Source organism: Mauremys mutica, chromosome 6 (genome assembly GCF_020497125.1).
Source record: "Mauremys mutica isolate MM-2020 ecotype Southern chromosome 6, ASM2049712v1, whole genome shotgun sequence".
Classification (NCBI taxonomy): Eukaryota; Metazoa; Chordata; order Testudines; family Geoemydidae; genus Mauremys; species Mauremys mutica.
In genome coordinates, this window is record NC_059077.1 from 127,161,253 (window position 1) to 127,186,828 (window position 25,576).

Here is a 25,576-nt window from a genome sequence, read left to right on the forward strand (position 1 = left end):
TGGGGATTTGGCTATGTCACCCATCCAGGGCAAGCTTATTGCCTAAGTAATTTGAATCAAGTTTGTACCATAATCTACTAGAGAACAGGAGATTACAGAAAAAAAGCTTTCCTGAATTTCTGTACCATCTCATCATAAAAAGATGGAACATCAGTTAGTTCCTTCATTCTGCTAAAAACTATGACATTACACCAAGTGACTGAGACCCAGATTTTTAAAGGTATTTAGGCATTGCTGTGCTCAGAGTTGCAATGCCTAACTGATTTAGGAGCCTTTATTTTATTTTCAAAAGTGATTTAGCAACATAGGGAGCCAAAATCCAATTGACTCCTAAGTGCTTAAATCACTTTTGCAAATGAGATTTAGATTCCTAAGTCAGTTAGGTGTCATAATGCCTAAATACCTTTAAAAAGCTGGGCCTGAGTAAATCAATCACTTATTTAGAGCATGTGATTGTGCATCAATCTATGGAAGAGACAAATACTTTAACTTTGCTTTTAATGATACTCTAACTAGGAGGGTATTGAATACCTAAAGTTAGCTGAATACTGAATGGTGAGGGATGATATGTGGTTGAAACCTAATTGCAAGTTGTATAGTGGGTAGAGGAATAAATTATACAGACTGGTGTGTTGTAGTTGATCATTTGAGGTTATACTGTGGAACCCTGAGTTGCCCAGCTACTCCCACAGAGTTCAATGGATCTACTTATGTAAGTACTCACCAACATAGGTGTTGCAAAAGCTAGTTCCCTTAGGTCTCAATTCAGCAAAGCACTTAAGCATATGCTTAACTTTAAGCACATATTTAAACTCCATTCCTATTCAAGAAAGGCAAGTAAGCCTTACATAAGTCTTTCAGCAGGTGCTTAAGTACTTTCCTGATGTGAGGGCTATGTGCTTTGCTGAACAGGAATGGGCTGCTGAATTGGGACCGAAATGAATTAGGGTACTAATAATAAAATAACTAGATCTTATATAGAGCAATTAGTCCTTAGATCTCAAAGCACTTTACAAATGGAGAAACTTAGGCACCGGGAAATGAAGTGACTTTCCAAAGGTCACCTGGCAGGCCAATGTTGGAGCCAGGAATAGAAAACCAGGTCTCCTGAGTCCCAGTCCAGTGCCATATCCAACTATGACACACTACCTGAAATAATTCTGTCATTAAATAGAGAAAAGGCCTCCTTACCTCACAAACTAAACACATTAATGATCCCAATATATTTGTTAATTACTGTTATTGCCACTGTAACATATTAGAGAACACACAACACACACAGAATGGTTTACAATTAGAGAGGTGCAACACAATTTATTATGCACTAATATTATCAATCTCAGACTATCTATAGACCTGTATTCCAAACCACAAATGTGGTGTAGAGCCATGTGTGATAAACGCTATATTTCACCTTTTACCACCACACTTGTCCTCTGCCCACTAATCCATCTCCCCCAGGACTTATTCTAACATTTCAAACCTCTGAGCAGCTTTACAAACAACCGCCTTTTTCATTTTAAACCAACCTGCCCCAAAAATGTTTCCTTCTTTCCCCCATAAAATTGTGTACTCAACAAGCCAACGTGCCCTGAATGAGGAGGGGCTCCTATGCAGAGGGGCCAAAACTGGAACATTTAAGAACATAAGAACATAAGAAAGGCCGTACCGGGTCAGACCAAAGGTCCATCTAGCCCAGTATCTGTCTACCGACAGTGGCCAATGCCAGGTGCCCCTGAGGGAGTGAACCTAACAGGCAATGATCAAGTGATCTCTCTCCTGCCATCCATCCCCACCATCTGACAAACAGAGGCTAGGGACACCATTCTTACCCATTCTGGCTAATAGCCATTTATGGACTTAGCCACCATGAATTTATCCAATCCCCTTTTAAACATTGTTATAGTCCTAGCCTTCACAACCTCCTCAGGTAAGGAGTTCCACAAGTTGACTGTGCGCTGCGTGAAGAAGAACTTCCTTTTATTTGTTTTAAACCTGCTGCCTATTAATTTCATTTGGTGACCCCTAGTTCTCGTATTATGGGAATAAGTAAATAACTTCTCCTTATCCACTTTCTCAACATCACTCATGATTTTATATACCTCTATCATGTCCCCCCTTAGTCTTCTCTTTTCCAAACTGAAGAGTCCTAGCCTCTTTAATCTTTCCTCATATGGGACCCTCTCTAAACCCCTAATCATTTTAGTTGCTCTTTTCTGAACCTTTTCTAGTGCTAGAATATCTTTTTTGAGGTGAGGAGACCACATCTGTACACAGTATTCGAGATGTGGGCGTACCATGGATTTATATAAGGGCAATAATAGATTCTCAGTCTTATTCTCTATCCCCTTTTTAATGATTCCTAACATCCTGTTTGCTTTTTTTACCGCCTCTGCACACTGCGTGGACATCTTCAGAGAACTATCCACGATAACTCCAAGATCTTTTTCCTGACTCGTTGTAGCTAAATTAGCCCCCATCATGTTGTATGTATAGTTGGGGTTATTTTTTCCAATGTGCATTACTTTACATTTATCCACATTAAATTTCATTTGCCATTTTGTTGCACAATCACTTAGTTTTGTGAGATCTTTTTGAAGTTCTTCACAATCTGCTTTGGTCTTAACTATCTTGAGTAGTTTAGTATCATCTGCAAACTTTGCCACCTCACTGTTTACCCTTTCTCCAGATCATTTATGAATAAATTGAATAGGATTGGTCCTAGGACTGACCCTTGGGGAACACCACTAGTTACCCCTCTCCATTCTGAGAATTTACCATTAATTCCTACCCTTTGTTCCCTGTCCTTTAACCAGTTCTCAATCCATGAAAGGACCTTTCCTTTTATCCCATGACAGCTTAATTTACGTAAGAGCCTTTGGTGAGGGACCTTGTCAAAGGCTTTCTGGAAATCTAAGTACACTATGTCCACCGGATCCCCCTTGTCCACATGTTTGTTGACCCCTTCAAAGAACTCTAATAGATTAGTAAGACACGATTTCCCTTTACAGAAACCATGTTGACTATTGCTCAAGAGTTTATGTTTTTCTATGTGTCTGACAATTTTATTCTTTACTATTGTTTCAACTAATTTGCCCGGTACCGACGTTAGACTTACCGGTCTGTAATTGCCGGGATCACCCCTAGAGCCCTTTTTAAATATTGGCGTTACATTAGCTAACTTCCAGTCATTGGGTACCGAAGCCGATTTAAAGGACAGGTTACAAACCTTAATTAATAGTTCCGCAACTTCACATTTGAGTTCTTTCAGAACTCTTGGGTGAATGCCATCTGGTCCCGGTGACTTGTTAATGTTGAGTTTATCAATTAATTCCAAAACCTCCTCTAGTGAGACTTCAATCTGTGACAGTTCCTCAGATTCGTCACCTACAAAAGCCAGCTCAGGTTTGGGAATCTCCCTAACATCCTCAGCCGTGAAGACTGAAGCAAAGAATCCATTTAGTTTCTCCACAATGACTTTATCGTCTTTAAGCGCTCCTTTTGTATTTTGATCGTCAAGGGGCCCCACTGGTTGTTTAGCAGGCTTCCTGCTTCTGATGTACTTAAAAAACATTTTGTTATTACCTTTGGAGTTTTTGGCTAGCCGTTCTTCAAACTCCTCTTTGGCTTTTCTTATTACACTCTTGCACTTAAGTTGGCAGTGTTTGTGCTCCTTTCTATTTGCCTCACTAGGATTTGACTTCCACTTTTTAAAGGAAGTCTTTTTATCTCTCACTGCTTCTTTTACATGGTTGGTAAGCCACGGTGGCTCTTTTTTAGTTCTTTTACTGTTTTTCTTAATTTGGGGTATACATTGAAGTTGGGCCTCTATTATGGTGTCTTTAAAAAGGGCCCACGCAACTTGCAGGGATTTCACTTTAGTCACTGTACCTTTTAACTTTTGTCTAACTAACCCCCTCATTTTTGTATAGTTCCCCCTTTTGAAATTAAAGGCCACAGTGTTGGGCAGTTGAGATGGTCTTCCCACCACAGGGATGTTGAATGCTATTGTATTATGGTCACTATTTCCAAGCGGTCCTGCTATAGTTACCTCTTGGACCAGCTCCTGCGCTCCACTCAGGATTAAATCTAGAGTTGCCTCTCCCCTTGTGGGTTCCCGTACCAGCTGCTCCATGAAGCAGTCATTTAAAGTATCGAGAAATTTTATCTCTGCATTTCGTCCTGAAGTGAAATGTTCATCCAAACATCCCCAAATCTCTGAACTCAAAGAGCTTGAATAATATAGGGCCTGGTAAAATCAAGATCTGTTTGATGATTTTTAGTAAAGTAAAATCAAAACCACCACCTAGTCGGGGAACATATAAGAGAGCCAATCTGGGCACAAATTTGCTTTGTCTGTCTATAATCACATTTGCCTTCCATGCTAGGTAAGTGGCAATCAGCTGTATGTTCTGAAATACTGCCCACTTCCACATGCAAATGGTGTTTGTTGAGGAAGACTTAATTGCTCATTGGAATCAGAACAATTTTGGGATACCAGGTCTCGGAATGGCTGCGGAACAGACTGTGCTGATCTCAAGAGTGTTTGCTACATACGGATTTTTAATTCCTAAACAGACCAAGTATCTGTGCATGGAACTCAGTATGTAGGTCCCCTGTCCCTCTCAGGATGGATGTGTCTATGATTATACAATTTGGTATGCAAGAATTTGGAAGTCTTTTCATAACTGTGAATTGTCCCTAGGCTGCTAACAAAACAGTACAACTTGGAGGGAACCCATCACCAAAATATAGTGGAAGAGTCTTTGGGTGATTTGTGACTACAGATGGTAAAATTTTTTAACTTGAATACAAGTTGTTTTGGAGAGGGTGGGGTTGACAAAACATGGGTGTTTTTTTAAAATGGAAATTTATGTGAAAATGATTTTCCTTAAATTTAATCTAATTACTTTTAATTTCTCCAAACCAGAGACCACATCCCCAACATGGCTGGCTCACAGAAGAAATTAATATAGTTTTTGAAAAATGTTATCCATAATATACATGTCAAGGCACTTGCATGGCTGAAATAGACAAAATGGGGTCTGATGACATCTGGCTGAAAGGACAAACTTCAAATCTGTTTTTGTTTGTTTTTCCTGCACTCCATAGCCTATAGCAGATGAGTGTACCAAAAATCAATATTCCACTCAAAAGGAAAATTGAAATTAATTGGGTGAATCAGCCATTGAGTGACTTATTATAGCATCTGTATTATATTTGACATCTTTAAATACATGATTCATCATCTTCACTTTTAAAAAAAATTCATTACAAAGTCATTCTACTGATGTAGGGATATATTAAGTTATAAACCAGTTTTTACATCATTTGCTGGATAGAAAGAATGCTAGAGTTCTGACAAATATCAGTCATACGTTAGCAGTGGTTGTTTAATATCATAGCCAATACAACAAACATTCTTCTGTATCTTAAACTGTAAAAGGTTTCTACTAAACCCATCTCAGGCTCATAACTTTGAATACTCGGATATAAGGAAGTCTCTATAATGAATAATATTCATTGAACTAAGATGTCTTATTTTTTCTCATGGAAGTACAGGATCTCTTTCATACCATAGTTTTATATCACTTCCTTACAGCTCTATAAACATTGTGCTGACAGAGGTTACCTATAATATTATAGAACTGTATGACATTTGCAAATAAAAAGCAGAGAATATAGACAGGCACAGTGGGGAAATCAAATCTATTGAGCATGAAAGATCTCTGCTCTCCAAGACTATAGTAAGAATTTTGTCCTTATATGAAACAGCATAACTTTGTATTAATCCTTTCATCCAGTTGTTTCTGCTAGGCCTGTAGGGAAAAATTGTGCATAACATGAACCCTATGGGCCTAAATGTGACTGCAAATTTGTCATTTAAATTTGGCAAGACGTTCAAGCTATGGTAAATCAGCATCGTAGTTAATCATCTAGTTCCTGATTCAGCTAAATGTTTTAGCCTTAAGAGTATTCTCTAGTCCCAGTGCTTTCAATACACACATGCCTATATATTATAATTCCATTTGGAGGAAATAAAGAAAAAAGATGTAAAGGAAAAGCTTAGCAGCTGCACCCAAAAAGCAGCAAGTTAATAGATTTTGGAATTCAAAGCAAATGCATGGATGAGTTTTTTTAGAACTATACAGTGATAATAACGAATGAACCCCTCCTGTCCAAAGTGCTTCTTTTTGTAATGGCTACTTGTAGCGATTATCATCACTGCTATTGCTAATGGTGGCATTATTTTCAAGTGTTCTACATCAAGCCATCTTTGCACTAAAAACATCAATGTTGTCAATATCTCACCATAATACACAGCCTCATATATAATAAAAACAGTCCATGTTGGCTAAAATTTAAAATCTGGATGCCTAAAGTTAGGCATCTAAATCCAGATTTTGTTGGTTAACTGGCCTGATTTTCGGAAATACTACCGAACAGCCACAACTTTTAAATTGAGGAGATGTGCAGTCAGTGACTATATCCCTGGACTAGGAGTCTGGAGATCTGGATTATTTTTCCAGCTTTGCTGTGTGACACTGGGTGAGTCACTTTGCTGGCCTCTGCTCGGTTTTTCTGCATGGGAAGAATCTCATGTACCACTACAGGCTGGGGACTGACTAGCTAAGCAGCAGTTCTGCAGAAAAGGACCTGGGGATTACAGTGGATGAGAAGCTGGATATGAGTCAACAGTGTGCCCTTGTTGCCAAGAAGGCTAACGGCATATTGGCTACATTAGTAGGAGCATTGCCAGCAGATCGAGGGAAGTGATTATTCCCCTCTATTCAGCTTTGGTGAGGCTACATATGGAGTATTGCATCCAGTTTTGGGCCCCCCACTACAGAAAGGATGAGGACAAATTGGAGAGAGTCCAGCGGAGGGCAACGAAAATGATTAGGGGCTGGGGCACATGACTTACGAGTAGAGGCTGAGGGAACTGGGCTTATTTAGGCTGCAGAAGAGAAGAGTGAGGGGGGATTTGATAGCAGCCTTCAATTACCTGAAGGGGGGTTCCAAAGAGGATGGAGCTCGGCTGTTCTCAGTGGTAGCAGATGACAGAACAAGGAGCAATGGTCTCAAGTTGCAGTGGGGGAGGTTTAGGTTGGATATTAGGAAACACTATTTCACTAGGAGTGTGGTGAAGCACTGGAATGGGTTACCTAGGGAGGTGGTGGAATCTCCATCCTTAGAGGTTTTTAAGGTCAGGCTTGACAAAGCCCTGGCTGGGATGATTTAGTTGGGTTTGGTCCTGCTTTGAGCAGAGGGTTGGACTAGATGACCTCCTGAGGTCTCTTCCAACCCTGAGATTCTATGATTCTCATCTGTAAAATAGAGATAATAGCATTTACCTTCCCTTGTAAAGTGCTTGGATATTGATGGATAAAAAGCATTGCATGAAAGCTAAGTGGCATTATTATTATTCTCTCTACAGTAGGATGCTTAACATCATTAGATATTGGAAAACACACCAAGTACTTTCTTTGGACAGTATCAAAAGAACACTAATTAGCAGACCAGCATTCAGAAGCAGATCCAAGACTGGAGAGCGCATAGTGCAATCAATTTTTAAGGAAAACATCTGCTTTCAGCTGGGAGCTCTGCTTAAAAAAAATCAATTTCAGAACATAGCCCCATGATGGTGAGAAGTTTCATAGGAAAGAGGGTTAGCTACACACCAATGGTGTCAGCTCCAGATGAAAGCAGTAATTTACCTTTCATATAAGGTCATGGAAAAGTTGTACAATGATGGGGGAGGGCTGCAGTATGTATTAAAGAAAGAAGAGGGGAAGATCTCTTAAAAAAAAGAAACAGAACAAATGTATTTCCTAACCTCCTCCTGGATTTATAATAATGATTCATTTGGAAGCATTTTCAACCTGTGTATAATTAACACAGTAGCATATATCAGAATGTGTAGTGCAGTCTCCGTTGCGCATATTGTTATAGTGAGGGACTGGTAGTTCCTGCTAGAGCTAAGAGGTTTCACTTATTATTATTTGTGTTCCAATAGTGCCCAGAGGGCCTCGATCAAGATCAGTACCCAGAGGTGAAAGTAAGCCGGTACAGTCCGGTACGGCGTACCGGCAAGAGCCGGTACGCCGTGCCAGACCACATTGGCTTCTGCGGCGGGGATTTAAAGGGCTTGGCGCTTCCTGTAGCCATGGGGAGCCCTGAGCCCTTTAAATCCCAGCCCGCAGCTCCAGCAGCTGGGCTAAGGCTGGCATTTAAAGCGCTCCTCCGAGCTTTCCGTTGCGGCGGGGAGCCCGGAGGAGCCCTTTAAATCCTGGCCCAGCCAGCTCTGGTGGCCGGGCTGGGGCCGGGATTTAAAGGGCTCCTCCAAGCTCCCCGCTGCGGTGGGAAGCCCAGAGGAGCCCTTTAAATCCCAGCCCTGGCCTGCTGCGGCGGCCAGGCTGGGCAGCAGGGAACCCAGAGGAGCCCTTTAAATCCCAGCCCTGGCCCCAGCCTGCAGCTCCGGCAGCCGGGCTGGGGTCGGCATTTAAAGGGCTCTTCCGGGCTCCCTGCTGTGGTGGGATGCTCAGTGGAGCCCTTTAAATCCCGGCCCCAGCCCGCAGCCCTGGAGTCTCGGGCCCTTTAGTTTGCCCCCAGGGCTACCAGCCACCTCTGCAGCTGGGAGCCCCCTGGGTGATTTAAAGGCCCTGAGACTCCCAGCCACAGCTGGTGCCTTTAAATCTTGAGGCCCCACCTCTTCTGGTTGAGGCCACGCCACTTCCGGATGAGGCCACACACCCCCAGGACTCCAGCCGTATCAGTAAGTCCTGTGAGTTACTTTCGCCCCTGTCAATACCCCAATATGCTAGGTCTGCACAAACATATAGTGAGGGATAGTCCCTGCCTTGAAGAGTTTAGAATCTAAATAGACAAGACAGACAAAGGATGGGAGGAAAAACATAGGCACAGAGGAAATGCCTGAAGTCATTCAGTAGGTTAGTAGCAAAGCTAGGAATCGAACCCAGGTTCTGAGCTAGCACCCTAGCTACTCAGCCATACTATCTTATGATACAGCCCTTTGTTTTTTCATGATTATATTTTTAAGAAAGATCCTCTTTGGGGCTAGAATCTTTCATGTTCCTTGCTGAAAGACAAAGTCTGGGAATGATCTCTTCTGCCATTCTTGAGTACACCTCTACCTCGATATAACGCTGTCCTCGGGAGCCTTTAATCTTACCGCGTTATAGGTGAAACCGTGTTATATCGAACTTGCTTTGATCCACCAGACTGCACAGCCCTGCCCCCCCTCCCCTCCGGAGCACTGCTTTACTGTGTTATATCAGAATCCGTGTTATATCTGGTCGCGTTATATCAGGGTAGAGTTGTATTTAAGAGTGAAAAATCTACACTTCCCCTGTTAAGATGTTAAGGAAATATTAAGATCCCCTTTTGGTCACACCAAACTCAAAAATGGCTAAAGTTTACAATGTGGACTTGTCAGCATGTCTGCTTGTCACCAAAAACTCAAAAATGGCTAAAGTTTACAATGTGGAGTTGTCAGCATGTCAGCTTGTCACCAAAAATGAGGTCCTGGTGTTATTTGCAAAGAAAATCTAAAGAAATAATGGAATTATAAGGAATTTAAAATTGGGCTTGGCACTCGTAGGAAGTGTGCTGATTTATGATAGCGGTCCATGTTAAAAAGCCAGCATGTGTCAACAATTACCACATGGTGTTTTCTGAGATAACTTAGGTTTAAGCAAGGCTTAGGGCATATCTACACTATAAGCTTAAGTTGACTATGTTAGGTCAACTTACAACCCCACTGAAGTGGTTCATGTCCACAGTGCCCTTCTTGTGCTGGTGGTGCGCATCCTCACCAGGAGTGCTTCGACCGACTTAAAAGTGGCAGTGGGGGTGGGGGCTGAGAGCCACGTGCAGCTCCCTGCCAGGAACCTGGCTGCCCCCTAGAGCTCCCCGCCTGGCACAGCCGTGCTCCCAGTGGGGAGCAGGGAACTGAGAACCTGGCGGTGGGAGGGAGACAGCCAGTATCCCATCAGGGAGATCCGTGCCCAGAGTCCAGTCAGCTGCCGTGCTCCTGGCGGGGAATTGAGAAGCCCGGTGCAGCTGCCTCGTTCTCCGGCTCGGAGTGGGGAGCCGGGACCCCGGGGATCAGCAGGGCTCCAAGTGGAGAATGGAGAGGTTGGGCAGCAGCCTGAGCCAGGAGCCTGGGTGGCAGACTGGCTTGGAGCGGAGAGCAGGCAGCAGCCCAGGTGGGAGCCGGCTTTCTTGTCAATTTCATGGCTCCAGCGGAGCGTTGTTCTAACTACACCAACATAAGCCCTATGCCTCTCGTGGAGGTGGAGTTATGATGTTGGTGTAGTAGGATACTTACATCAGCGGGAGCAAGGCTGTAGTGTGTACAATGACATAATTAGGTCGACATAAGCTGCCTTATGTTGACATAATGCTGTAGTGTAGACAAAGCCTTAGATAGGAGACAAAAGTGGTAACTTTGTGGTACCTGCCACCTAATACTGACTTATTAAAGGTGACCTCTGCAAGTTTGGAGGCAGAGGGAAACATGGTATTAGCGATGTCCCTTGGTTACATAGGAGTTGGTTGACAGTGAGATAGTATTGCACAATGACAAGGATTGGAAAGATATCATGCTATTAAATACAGTGCAAGTTCTTCTCAGGGAGCATATCAATGCTAAATATTTAGATATCTTTGCATTCTGATTTTACAAAATAGAATACACACCAAATTCACAAAGTAAATGTAGAAGGGAATGCTATGGTGTCATATAACATCCTCATAGCTCCTGGGAAAGTATAAAATTGAAAGACTTCTAAGCAATGCAGATACTTGAGGCAAGTTATTTTAAAGATATACCTCTCAAATTCTGGCTCCTGCGGTGTTAGGAAAATACCAGATATAATTAAACAGAAACAAATACATTTATTTAGAGCAATCATGAAGTATTCCTTCACTATCACACTTAAACATGTGCTTTATAGTCCATCCCTGCTAAAGAAAGCACTTAAGCATGTGTTTAACTTTAAACCTGTGCTTAGGTCCCTCAATGACACTTAAGCGTGTGCTTAAAATTAAGCATGTGCCTGCATGGGGAATGATTTTCTCCATCACTGGCCCTTTTTAAAACAAGATTAGATGTTTTTCTAAAAGATTTGCTGAAACAGGAATTATTTTAAGGAAGTCCTATGGCCTGTATTATGTGGGAGGTCTGACTAGATGATCACAGTGGTCCCTGCTGGCCTTAGAAGCGATGAACACAGGCCGAGGACAGACCTGTGTAGTCTAGGGAGCAGTTCTGTACACCTGACAAGGGCCCAGAAGTCCACCCTCACAGATCCAACCAGGGCTGGCTCCAAGTTTTTTGCCGCCCCAGCAAAAAAATTTTCCTGCGCCCCCCTGGCCCCACTCCAACTGCACCCCTTCCCCGTCCCATTCCAACCCCTTCCCAAATCCCCGGCCCCACCTCGGGCGCGCTGCATTTCTCCTCCTATCTCTCCCTCCCAGGCTTGCGGCAGCGCGCTCGGGAGAGGAGGCAGAGGTGAGCTGGGGGGGAGCGGTTCCTCTGCCCCCCCCCGAGTTACTTCCTTCGGCCCTCCCCATGCCCCCTACTGCCGCAGCTCACCTCCGCTCCACCTGCTCCCCTGAGCACGCCGCTGCCACTCTGCTTCTCCCCCCTCCCTCCCAGGCTTGCCACAAAACAGCTGATTCATGCAACAAGCCTGGGAGGGAGTGGGGAGAAGCGGAATGGCGGCAAGCTCGGGGGAGCAGGCGGCAGTGGAGCAGAGGTGAGCTGGGAGGGGAAGTGGTTCCTCTGCCCCCCCCCCAGGGTTACTTCCTGCAGCCCTCCCTGCGCCCCCACTGCCGCAGCTCACCTCCGCTCAGGTCCAGCTCCCAGCTTCTTGCACAACCCCCCCCCCAAAAAGGAGCCGGAGTGCCATCCCTTGGAAAGTGCCACCCCAAGCACATGCTTGGAGTGCTGGTGCCTAGAGCCGGCCCTGGATCCAACTGCAGGGTCAGAGCTATGGTTGCAAAAACAAATAGCATCTTATAGGCATGTGGTTCACAAGGATAAAATAATTAGAAGTGCAAAGCCCTTCTGTCTGTATTAGGTTAACAACCAAAACTGTTTGAAGAAACATGATGCAAACCAGATGAGCAGTTTCTTAAAAAAAAATTGCTGTATCAATTACTATGACAGTATGTATATGTATTGTAAAACCTCAGACTTTTGGGTGGAAATCAGTAAAGCCTGAAAACAAAGGCCCTTGCATAGACTGCCTCATTCTGCTTTATTCTCTTATCTTGTCCTAGCAGATAGCTGCGTGCTCTTTGGGTGGATGTGGCTGTCAGTATTGGCTCCTGCAGAACACTTACTCACCTACAGCAATTTTCTTGGCAAAAAAAATGTTAATAGAACTAGTGAACTCAGATGACCTTCATTTCTCCACATCAGACAGCTGAGATCTGACAAAAAATAACCTTCTGTGAACTCAGATGGAAAGGACACATTTGAGATTTTGTATTTTCTGTAATTCAACCAGATTTCAAGATTCTAGCTCAACAGGGAAATAAAAATTAATAATGCTGTTCAACTGGGTGAGTGTCCTGTTACATGCGTCTGTAAAATTTTTAGGTACCTGATGCTTTCTGTATAGGTCCTCCACATAAGAAAACAGCTTGTGATTTGTGACAGAGGATTTGGTATTTGTCAATAACTTGTATTTCACAGCAGGTGATAGTTGGTAAGAGGAAATTTACAGAAAAATCCCATCTTCAGCTTTGAGGGGTGTAGACAGATTGAGCTAACACCTATAGTCAGGAACAATGTATATGAAAGTTGGAATTCAGTCACCTTGACTTTTGAGGATGGGAAGTTTACAGACAATTGTGCTGTGTATGTAGCTTCATAGAACTCTTAGGGATACTGTTTGACACAGAGGTGCTGGTTGTATACACCAGAATCACTGGACAAAAAGCTTTTGTGAAAGTCAGTGGGTAAGAGAATGAATTCTAAAAACCTCTGTAATTGTCAGGGGCCCAGCAGGCTTGAAAATGAGGTCCTGGAAGACTAAAGGGAAGTTCTGCCATTTTTCACCCTGGATTCTGATCTGTGGATGTTTAAATTCCAGCTGGCACTTCTTAAGAGTTCAGCCCCTGGAGTCTGCCTGGGAGATACACTGAATGAGAATGTCTCCCAGCCAGCCTGGCTCTCCTCCTATGTGGGCTGACCTCAACAACTTTGTGCATCACTTCCCCCTCTGCTGCTTTTGGGGGCTTACAGTCCACCCTCCACTAGTAGAAACTGGGTTATAAATTAAGCCCTTTATCAGAAATTTACAGTGCGCAAATGTGGGGGGTGTACCTCAATCACAGGGGTGGGGCTGGGCAGACTGAGAGAGGGTTGGTGGAAGATGGCAGATTTATTTTTCCCTTTTCTTATTGAGAAATTGTTTTCTCCCAGTCACGTTACATAAAATTTCTCTTTCATGGAAAGAAGTGGTGCTTGTATAAAGACTTCAAAGATGTTACCTGAAGCCTAATCATCTGTTAACTTCAGATGGAATTGCATGTCACGTCTTAGGGGGTGTTCAGGCCCCTCACATTTAAAAAGAAATCAGTGTGGTTCTCAAAAAGCAGTTTATAATTAGCTGAATGTAGTTTCATAGGTTTTTACTTGGATTGTCATATGGAAAATTTTAAAAGATGTCTGTTCAAATGCTAGAAATGGGCTATGTACTGCCTGCAAGCAGTTCCACTGAATTAGAGGCATTTCTACTCAGGGTAAAGCACAATGAATTATGATATAATGGACACATTGCCAAGAAAATGGTTTTCCTTTCCATAACTGGTCAAAAAATTTCATGGAAAAAAAAGGTTTTAACATAAGAACGGCCATACTGGGTCAGACCAAAGGTCCATCTAGCCCAGTATCCTGTCTTTCGACAGTGACCAATGCCAGGTGCCTCAGAGGGAATGAACAGAATAGGTAATCAAGTGATCCATCTCCTGTTGCTCATTTCTAGCTTCTGGCAAACAGAGGCTAGAGACAGCATCCCTGCCCATCCTGGCTAATAGCCATTGATGGACCTATCCTCCATGTATTTATCTACTTTTTTGAATCCTGTTATGGTCTTGGCCTTCACAATATCCTCTGGCAAGAAGTTCCACAAGTTGACTGTGTGTTGTGTGAAAAAATACTTCCTTTTGTTTGTTTTAAATCTGCTGTTATTAATTTAATTTGGTGGCCCCCTAGTTCTTGTGTTATAAGAAGGAGTAAATAACACTTACTACATACCAGTCATGATTTTATAGACCTCTATCATACCTTAGTCATCTCTTTTCCAACCTGAAAAGTCACAGTCTTATTAATCTCTCCTCATATGGCAGCCATTCAATACCCCTAATAATTGTTGTTGCCCTTTTCTGAACCTTTTCCAAGCCCAATATATCATTTTTGAGATGGGGCAACCACATCTGCACACTGTATTCAAGATGTGGGCATACCATGGATTTATATAAAAGTAATATGATATTTTCTGTCTTATTATCTATCCCTTTCTTAATGATTCCCAACATTCTATTCACTTTTTTGACTGCCGCTGCACATTGAGTGTGTGTTTACAGAGAACTATCCACAATGACCACAAGATCTCTTTCCTGAGTGGTAACAGCTAATTTAGACCCCAACATTTTATATGTATAGTTGGGATGACAAGAAATTTTTGTCAAAGCAGAAATTTCTGTGGGAAATGTCTCTTTTCAATTAAATCTGGGGAGGAGTAGTTAGAAACACTGTAAAATGAAAAATAAATTGTGGGAACAAAAAATTTTTTTCCCAACCAACCCTTCTCAATTCCTTAGGGTAATCATAGTAATTCTAATCCTTAAAATGTGTAGAAGTCTTACATGTGAGGACATATGATTTATTTTTGTTTTAAGAAAGATATTCATACCCACTATTAAAGCCATGGGAGATCATGTGACATAAAATGAAAGGGAGTGGAATCTTTTACATAAGCACCTGATAGATAGAGATAGATGTGAGACTATCCTGTTTTTCTGACCTTATTGCTTAAAATACTATCACTAGCTAAGATAGTATTCTTTGTCTTGGGGAAGAGGCGGAGACATTTTTTTTTACAAAGAGAAAAAAAATTGTCAAAATTTTCTTTGAAATGTTTTGGTTTACATCAAAAAAGCTCCCAAACTCTTTTTTCCCTGGTGCCAATAACCTAAACAAATTCAGGGGGTGTTTCTTTCCAACAAAAATCTGACTAATTTTCCCCAATGAAAACAGACATTTTGACTTTTCACCCTGAATGTGGGAAATAAAAACAATTGTGCTCCCTTTCAGAATAACTTTATTTTATTCAACTGAGCTACTCTCCCAACATCTCTCCCATCATCTCAAAATATTTCCTGCACCAATGGAGAAAATAAGCTGCGTCACAGTGTAACCTCCCAGTCTCACGGCTATAACTCGCTCTATGACAGTGCACTGAAACTATAGTGATATTGACATTCACGGAGAAGGAGGTCTCTCTGAACTCTGAAAATCAACCTTATAAAAATAACACTTTCTTACTCCACAGATTGCTCCAGGTGTCTATTCAGGGCCAAGTCTATCAACTTCTGTGACAAAATAAGATCTTCCCTTTTTTTAAACTCCTGATAGGCTAGCTCAGAGAAAGTGAGCGGGACTCTGCGCTTTCTTGTGAGTCCCCAACAGAATTGTTTACTGAACCATTTACCCCTTTGAAGACAATGAGACTGCACAGGTCTCACTGGGGACCTAATTTTGGCTGTAGAACCTTTATTATGAATGATCATGCACATAAAAGAAGAACCCAGCTTGACAAGGATCCCAGGCTGAATTTCTAGAGTTTGCAGTTCAAAAGCACATTTTTAAAAAAAGTATCAATTGAGCAAATGTGATCTGGAAGTAACTGAGACACAAGCACATAACTCCCAAAAATGACATTTTCAGAGCGAGGGTAAATTACATTTCAAACAGAAACACAAAAATGGCTTATGGCTGATATTACTCAGTGGTCACATCTCACTTTGTAGATTTGTCTTTGTCCAGCCTGAGAATGGGAATTGAGTCATAGGATTCCCTAGGATTACATGACATAAGTGAGATGGGTTGGACCCCCTGTCCGGGATGCCACCTGATGTACTGGGGTTTCACTAGCCTGGGCTCCCTCTCCCTGTTTTGCTGAATCAGATTCTCTGGTTGGCAGCACACACACACAGGCAGGGACACACCAGTTGTAGAATCACATAGAGTCTGCAAGCAGCTCTCTATGGGAAGATTCATAGTAAATGGCCCAGCACTCAAGTGCAGCTCCCCTCTGGAAAGTACATCCAAAATGATATTGTCTTGCGCTGTAGAGAAATCTATACAATGTAAGCTCATAAATTCGCCCCCTCCCTCAATATGGAGGAAGATATGCACAACTTCTTGCCCCTCCCCCAGTTATAAATTGCACAAACTGAGTTTTATAATAAACAAAAATAAGTTTTTTAACTACAAAAGGCAGATTTTCAGTGATTATAAGGGATAGCAAACAGAACAAAACAGATTACTGAGCAAATAAAACAAAACACGCAAATTAGGCATAATACACTCAGGTTACAAAATGTAATTTCTCACCCTCAATGTTGTTTTAGGCAAGTTGCAGAGTTTCTATAGCTTACAACTCCAGTTATTTCTCTTTACAGACTGGACCCCTGTCTCAGCCTGGACTCAACCCTGCCTTTTCCTTCAGGTGTTTTTAGCAGTCTTTCTTCTTGGGCAGGCAAAGGAGGAGAGTCAAGATTAACCTCCTCCCCAGCCTTAAAAAGGATTTACCTAAGGCAGGAATCCTTTGTTTGATCCCATCCCTCTACAGTGGAAAAGTACCAGCAGTGTCCAAGGTGGTACTTCGTACCAGGTGACATCATCAGATGACCCTGCAGTGTCAAAGCAACATCCCAGGAAGCTCCTCAGGAAGGTGGGAGATTAGTATCTTCAGAGTTCTATTGTACTTCTTAAATGGTTCATCCAGGCTGATTGCCTACTGTCAGGTGGGTGTTCCCCCAAGTACACACACACAGTCATAATTGTTACAAAGTCAATATTCCTAACCTCAGATACAGAAATGATACATGTATACAAAATGGATAATCGCATTCAGCAAATCATAACCTTTCCAATGATATCTCACATCCCATATTGCATAAAATGTATCTTAGATATGCCATATTCATATCATAACAATATTTCTATGAAGAATATGGAGTGTAACGTAAAAGATGGTTACTCACCGTTGTAACTGTTGTTCTTCGAGATGTGTTGCTCATATCCATTCCAGTTAGGTGTGCGCGCCGCGTGCACGTTCGTCGGAAGATTTTTACCCTAGCAACACTCGGTGGGTCGGCTGGGCGCCCCCTGGAGTGGCGCCACTATGGCGCAGGATATATACCCTTGCCGACCCATCCGCCCCTCAGTTCGTTCTTGCCGGCTACTCCGACAGTGGGGAAGGAGGGCGGGTCTGGAATGGATATGAGCAACACATCTCGAAGAACAACAGTTACAACGATGAGTAACCGTCTTTTCTTCTTCGAGTGATTGCTCATATGCATTCCAGTTAGGTGATTCCCAAGCCTTACGCAGGCAGTGGGGTCGGAGTTAGATGTTGCAGAATGCAAAACTGCTGAGCCAAAGGCTGCATCATCTCTGGACTCTTGGACCAATGAGGCAAAGGTGTGGACCGAGGACCAGGTAGTTGCACGACATATCCCCTGAAAGGGTATGTGAGCCAGGAAGGCAGCAGAGAAGCCTGAGCCCTGGTGGAATGTGCAGTAAGGTGGCTCTATGGAACATGGGCCAAAACACAGGAGGTGCAGATGCACGACGTCATTCAAGATGAAATCCTCTAGGAGGAGACAGGTATGCCCTTCAACCAGTATGCCAGTACGACGAAGATTTGGGGGCGTTACGAAAGGGTTTTGTCCGCTCGATATAGATTGCGGATGCCCTACGGAGTCTAGGGAGGGCAATTGTTGCTCTCCTTGCGATGAGTGTGGCTTCGGAAAGAAGACCGGAAGGAAGATCTCCTGGTTGATATGAGAGGCCGACACCACCTTAGGGAGGAAGGTCGGACGTGGTAACAACTGCCCTTGTCCTTGAGGAACACAGTATACCGTGGGTCCATCGTGAGAGCCTGAAGCTCGGAGACTCGTCTGGCCGATGGAAAGGCTACAAGGAAAACTGTCTTCCAGGACAGGTATATCAGCGAGCATGTTGTCAGTGGCTCGAATGGGGCAGTCATAAAACTGGTTAGAACCAGGTTGAAGACCCAGGTTTTGGTGGGGGCCAACTGGGGGGGTATAAACGCTCCAAGCCCTTGAGGAACCTAGAAACCACTAAGTGTAAGAATACGGAGCGGCCACTCTCCGCTGGGTGGAAGGGAGAGATGGCTGCCAAGTGTACCCTTAAAGATGACCGCGCCAGGCGCTGCTGTTTGAGAGACCAGAGGAAGTCCAAGATGGAATGGATCGGGACCTCGACGGGAGAAACATTGTGCGTTTCGTAGCAGCAGGAGAAACGCTTCCACTTGGCCAGATACGTTAACCGAGTGGAAGATTTCCTACCACCCAGGAGAATCCTGTAGAACCAAGGCAGAACAACGTAACTCGGATCAGTTAAGCCACGCAGCAGCCATGCTGTGAGGTGCAGGGATTACAAGTCTGGGTGGTGAAGCTTGCCGTGATCCCGCGTTATGGGGTCTGGGCAAAGAGGCAGGGGAATAGGGTTGGCTACCAACAGGTGTAGCAACCTGGTGTACCAGTGCTGCCTGGGTTACGCTGGAGCGATCATGATCAGGTGCGCTCTGTCCCTGCGGAGTTTTAGCAGGACCCTGTGAACCAGCGGGAACGGTGGAAAAGCGTACAGCAGATGGCTCATCCACGGCATCAGAAAAAAAACCTCCAAGATCGAACCCGGGGAGAGGCCTTGGAATGAGGAGAACTTCTCTCTCTTTTCGTTCTTGCGAGAGCGAAGAGGCTCTATGCGGGGAAAGTCCCACTTCCGGAAAACGGAGGAAACGACCACTTGTGAGACAGGAAGGATCTGCTGAGGTGATCCGCCAGCTGAAATGCCTGGTATACAAGGCAGACTGCTCTCAGCTCTCGGACATTGATGTGTAAGGCCAGCTCTTGAGCCGACCGAAGGCCGTGAGTGCGAAACTGACCCAGGTGAGCACCCAGCCGAGAGATGGTGTGTCTGTCATGAGGGACCCCGAGGGGTGAATGGAACAGCATCCCTGGATACACCAGGGAGGGCGTCGACTCCCGGTCGAGGGAGCCTAGGATGCTCAGGGGGAACGAGACGACCATGAGTATTCTATCTCTGCCCGGGTTGTACACCAAGGTGAGCCACAATTGAAGTGGACGGAGGCGAAGCCTGGCATGTTTGGTTACAAACATGCAGACAGCCATGTGACTCAGGAAACCTAGGCAAGTGCGAGCCAAAGTTGTCGGGAAGGTTCGTAAACCTTGTACAATTGTTACCATCACCTGAAACCGAGGCTGAGGTAAGCAGGCTCTGGTGAGATTGGAGTCCAGGATGGCCCCAATGAATTCTATTCCCTGTGTGGGAATCAGAGTGGATTTTTCTATTGATCATCAGGCCTAGAAACAGGAATAGGTTCGTGTCGATGCCCACATGACCGGTAACTTGGGCCCGGTGGTCCCTCGAATGAGCCAATCGTCTAGATACGGAGAACGTGTATCCGACGGTGGCGAAGAGAGGCGGCGACTACAGCCATGCACTTTGAATACACTTGGGCTGTATAGAGGCCAACCGGGAGGGCTGTAAACTGGAAATGATGACTATAGGCCCGAAACCGGGGGTACCTTCTGTGTGGAGGAGAAATGGCGATGTGAAAATACGCGCCCTTCATATCGAGGGCGGCATACCAGTCTCCGGGATCCAAGGATGGGATGACGGTCCCCATGGGTACCATGCGGAACTTAGCTGTATCATGAACTTGTTGAGTTCCCGCAGGTCTAGGATAGGTCTGAGACCTCCCTTCGCCTAGGGGATTAGGAATTAGTGGGAGTAGAACCCTTTGTCCCTTTCGTCCTTAGGTACCTCCTCTATAGCTCCGATGAAGAGGAGCGTCCGCACCTCTTGCAAGAGGAATCGCTCGTGAGAGGGGTCCCTAAGAGGGACGAGGATGGGTAGGCTTTTGCCCCATTGGTGGTTAGAAGGACCCTAATTTTGGCTCCTTTGGGGTCCTGATTGACGCCTACGACCGCGTAAGCCACGCCCGCTGGCAAAGTCCTGTCTTTGTCTAGGCGCAGGGTAAGAGCGGTGAGGCTGGGGACGGAAAGGTCGGCGCTGAAGCACCGGCGTGTGCATGCCGAGAGAGAGCGCAAAGTGACCCTGCTGCCCTTTAGGCTTTGCAGCCTAGGGACAGTTTTTTCAGAGAACAGGCCTTTGCCATTGAAGGGCAAGTCCTGCATAGTGTGCAGCAGCTGCAAGGGAAGGCTCGATAACTGGAGCCATGAAATGTGCCTCGTGGCAACACCCGAGGCCAGAGTCGTGGCAGTGGAGTCAGCTGCATCCAACAAGGCCTGGAGGGAAGCTCTCGCCAGCTTCTTCCTTTGCTCCAGGAGGGCATCGAACTCTTGACGGGAGTTCTGAAGAACCGACTCTGTAAATTTGTCCACCGCCACCCATAGTAGCGGCTAAGCAGGGCTTGCTGGTTTGCTACACGAAGTTGCAGGGCCCCCGCCGAGTACATCTTACGGCCCAGTAAGACCCTTCGCCTAGCCTCCTCATATTTAGGGGCTGGTGCCTGCTGGCCATGGCGTTCCATCCCATTGAGGGATTGGACGACAAGGGAGCAGGGGGGGGAGATGTACATATAGGTACTCGTACCCCCTGGAGGATACCATGTACTTGCGTTTCGATTAGAGGAGGGCCCGAGGAGTATGTTCCTGCCCCCGCCTCATCTGCGGAGGAGGAAGAAGAAAGGCCAGGGACAAGCGGGTCCTGTGTGGGCTCGCGCTCCTGGACGACCTCCTGATCCGGTGGGATCTGGGAGCCCGGTGGCTGAACCGGGGCTTGCTCTGTACCAGTCGGAGAGGGAGGGCTAATTGTCGCCTCTGGCACCCAGTGCTCCGACGGAACAGAGCGAGATGGGATCACAGGTATGCCTCTGGTGTGGTAGTACGCCCAAGGTGTCCAGAATGACCACTGATAGGTCTCCTGGAAGACTCTGGAGGGCACATCGGAAACAGAGTACCGCGCATATGAAGTATCCGCGCGGGACGGCACTGATGCATGGCTGGATGGCCCTGGAGGAGCTGAAAAGCCCTTGGTAGAGTCTCCCTCTCTAACTGACGTCGCTCGACGCGGCACCGGGGATCGGTACCGGGAGGCATACCGGTACCGAGAACGGGACCTGCCACTGGAGCGGTGCCGGACAGTCGACCGAGATCGCGAGGCTCGATGTTGGGAGTGACTACGGGAGTCCTGGTGCCTGGAACAGTGCCGGGAGCTGGATCGGTGCTGAGTGTACCGGTCCGGCGAACGGGACGCTGACCGGTGCCGCGAGTACTACTGGTACCGAAATGGAGAACGGTGCCGAGACTGTGAGCAGCCTTGGGACCTCGATCGGTGACGGGACCGAGAACGTCTGCGGGACCGCAATCGTGACGGTGCCGCTCTGTGGTGCCGACGGAGGGTGGTCTGATCAAGGCAGGCTTGCCGATCGCCTATATAACCCGCACCGGCGGTGCTGGGGGTTGAGGCAGCGCAGATGCTGTCATTGCAATCAGCTCCCTCGCCGTGGAAACTGTCTCCGGTGTGGAGGGAATAGTGAGCTCGACCACAGCTCGCGCCAGGGAGCTTTCAGGCACCGGACTCGACGGCTCTTGCGTGGCCGGGGTCGACGGTGCCGCTATTGTCGGTGCCTCGGCAGGTATCGGAGCCGGGCAGTCCGACTTGGTATAGCGCTCAGGCTGCGGAGCAGGCGGCTCTCACGCAGCTTAATAGTGAGCTCGACCACGGCTCGCACCGGGGAGCTGTCAGGCACTGGAGTCGACGGCTCTTGCGTAGCCGGGATCGACGGTGCCGATATTGTCGGTGCCTCGGCAGGTATTGGGGCCGGGCGGTCCGACTTGGTATAGCGTTCGGGCTGCGGAGCAGGCGGCTCTGACGCAGCTTAATAGTGCGCTCAACCATGGCTCGCACCGGGGAGCTTTCAGGCACCGGAGTCGACGGCTCTTGCGTGGCCGGAATCGATGATGCCGATATTGTTGGTGCCACGGCAGGTATCGGTGCCGGGCGGTCCGACTTGGTATAGCGCTCGGGCTGCGGAGCAGGTGGCTCTGACGCAGGAGTCTTGTGCCTCTTCACCTTCGGGGAGAGGGATCGGTGCCGAATGGATGTTGGTGCCGGCGACGGCCGGTGCCGAGAGGCCTTGGCAGTACCAGCAATCCGGTGCCGAGGGAGCGCTTCTTGAAGACTGACCAGCGCTCGGTGCAGAGGGCTGAGGCGTAAGAGCTGCCTCTCTCAGGAGCTGCTTGGGACGAAAGTCCCGCTCCCCCTTTGTTCTCGGCTTAAAGGCCTTACAAATGTGGCACTTATCTGTTAGGTGAGATTCCCCGAGGCACTTAAGACAGGAGTCGTGGGGATCTCTTGTCGGCATCGGCTTGTGGCAGGCCGAGCTTTGAAAACTCAGTGAACCGGGCATAGGCCCAGGCACCGGGTGTGGGGAAGGGGATAATCCCCGAACTCCTGTGAACTATATACACTAACTATAGTACAAACGAATAAAGTTAACTACAACTATATAAATCTAAACTATATACACAAGAATTAACGAGAGAACTACGAGTAGCTAGGGAAGTGGAGGTCAGCTAAGCCGCGCTCCACTGTTCCAACGACCAACACGGGCGGTAAGAAGGAACTGAGGGGCGGATGGGTCGGTAGGGGTATATATCCTGCGCCATAGTGGCGCCACTCCAGGGAGCGCCCAGCCGACCCACCGAGTGTTGCTAGGGTAAAAATCTTCCGACAAACGTGCATGCGGCGCGCACACCTAACTGGAATGCATATGAGCAATCACTCAAAGAAGAACAATAAGTATCTGTACAGGGAAAAGTGATTTGATCCTAGAGAACTCGCTAAATGTAGAAATAAGTTGCAGCATTTTAAGAGAGCTCCCATCCTTGGAACGCTTGCCAAGGGATGTGACAGAATCTCCATCACTTCAAGTCTTTAAATTGAAATTGAATGTCTCTCTACAAGATGCACTCTAAATGAACCCCAATAGTGGTCATTTATGCAGTAGGGAAGAATAATCCTCTGAAATACAGGAATCACTGCTTGAAATCCTATGTCCTGTGCTATGCAGGAGGTCAAACTAAGGGTAATATTTTCAAAGGGGCATAAGTGATTTACGAGCCTAACTCTCACTTTCCAAAAGTAACTTAGGCACATAGAAGGGATGTACGTGTTTTGGAAAGTTTTACCCCAGATAATCATAAAGGTCCCTTGGGTCATAAATATTTAAGCATCTATTTATCATCACTGTCCACCTCCCCCCGAGAATAAAAAATGTTGTAAAAGCATGTTTCATTGCTGACACCAAAGAGCAGCTTTCTGATAAACTGATGCAGCTAGCAGCATTGCACCGAATTAATGCATATGAATCCATAGTTCTCTGGCACCTATGTCCTTACACCAGGGTCTATTAAAGTTGTGACCTAAGCACTATGCCACCCTAACAGATGCCCTTGAGTAGGGGCACCCAATAGACCATGAAGGGACATCAACGGTGTAGGATGCTGGAATTCCTCTCCACTAGAGAGTGGCTGTCTATATCTATATCAATATCACATTTATACGAAAGGATGTTTCCCCCTCTAAATAAGCTCAACTTAGAAACAGCCTTTGTTTGTCAGAAAGGGCCTTTTTAATCCAACTATGGAGCTGAACTGATTGAGGCAGAAGCAGGTCACTTGTCTTGCCTGAAGCCACGCAGGACTGAACAATCCAGGATGGCTTTTTCAATAATGTAATAATAAATACTAATAATAGGCTTCTCTAGTCACTTAAACTAATTGGGGTTTTGTACCTTTGAAGTATTCCTTTCCCACACTCTGCTAAAAGCAAAGAACACCTCTGAAATGGAGGTTAATCAAGAGCCCTACGTTTCTGTGATTCTATGAGATGTACCAACATGCAAACCATGTTAACTTGGAGTGAAATTCACCCCTGTGCACAGGGCTAGCTCAAGTCCCACTTAACGCCATAGTTTGAGGGCTTTGTGAAAAATGAGTACTTTCACTGATACAAGATCATGCCCCTAAAAAGGAAAAATGCCCGGGCACCCCTATGAATAACTGAAGCAGCAGTGTTATCATTAACCTCAGGGCTACACAAAAATTAAAGAGGAGCCTCCAAAGAACTTGGAACGAGGGTGGCTAGAATATCCTTGTCAATACAATAGCCAGTAGCTGGGGTGAAATGAACAACCAGGTTTATTTAAGCTATTTAGCCAAGAGGGTGCCTACAACTAATCTGTGTTAGAGCTAGATCCTAGTGGATAGGGGAAAAGAAAATATAGTAGGGAAGTAAATACATGGCCTACTTCTTTTCTTCATGGGTTCTCTTATGCTATAGGGTCATCTGGAAGTATTACAGGGATTATAGAATAATGTAGACCTGATTTCCCCCAGGGAATGCCAGTTTTACACCAGTGACTTTTGATGATACTTAGGCCCCTCTGTGCCCGTTACTTCTCAAACTGGGACTTAGGAGCCTCAGTCACTCAGATGCTTTTGAAAAAATTATCCATTTTGTTAATCTCCAGCAAACAGTCCCTGTGCTAGGACAGCGGGGTTTCCCCATTTCTTCTTGCTTTTTATTTCCAAGTCTCCCCTCCCCAGTGTGGCAACATGGGCATTTGACCTCATCTTTCATCTAACTAGCTAGCATAGCCCCAGCTTTAAGGCATCATAACATTGGCTGTTAAGTGTAATGGCTTCTTTGGGGGAGTTTCTGCTATGAACAGGGATAGAAATCTGACATCTGGTAATTTTGGTTCATATTGCAAAGAGAGTATGAGTCCATATGAGCAATAAAAGAAAAATGGATGGAGAAAAAAAGCACAGAGGGCGTTGCTTTGAAGTAATCAGCTAGTGGTAGGAATGGAGCTGTGTGAATAAAAGACTTTTCAATGTGCTGGCAATTCAGGGAAAAAATTACTTGGGATGAACTTAAAAAAAATGTTTCAAAATTTTCAGCAAGCTCAGAAGTAAAAAAGAAGTAATTTCAGGTTGAATATAATGTTGCATTCAAACAAGATCAAAACATTTTGTTTCAATGTTAACCATTTTAAAATGGTTTTGCTTGATTTTTAAAATAAAAGAAATTTCTAAATGAAAAGTCATTTTTACCCAAAAATATCTAAAGAGAAAACATTTAGATGTTTTCAGTTTTTTTTAATGTGAAACAATTGAGTGAAACTGTGGAAGCAGGAAAAGAATTAATAAGGATTTGAAGGGGATCTTAATG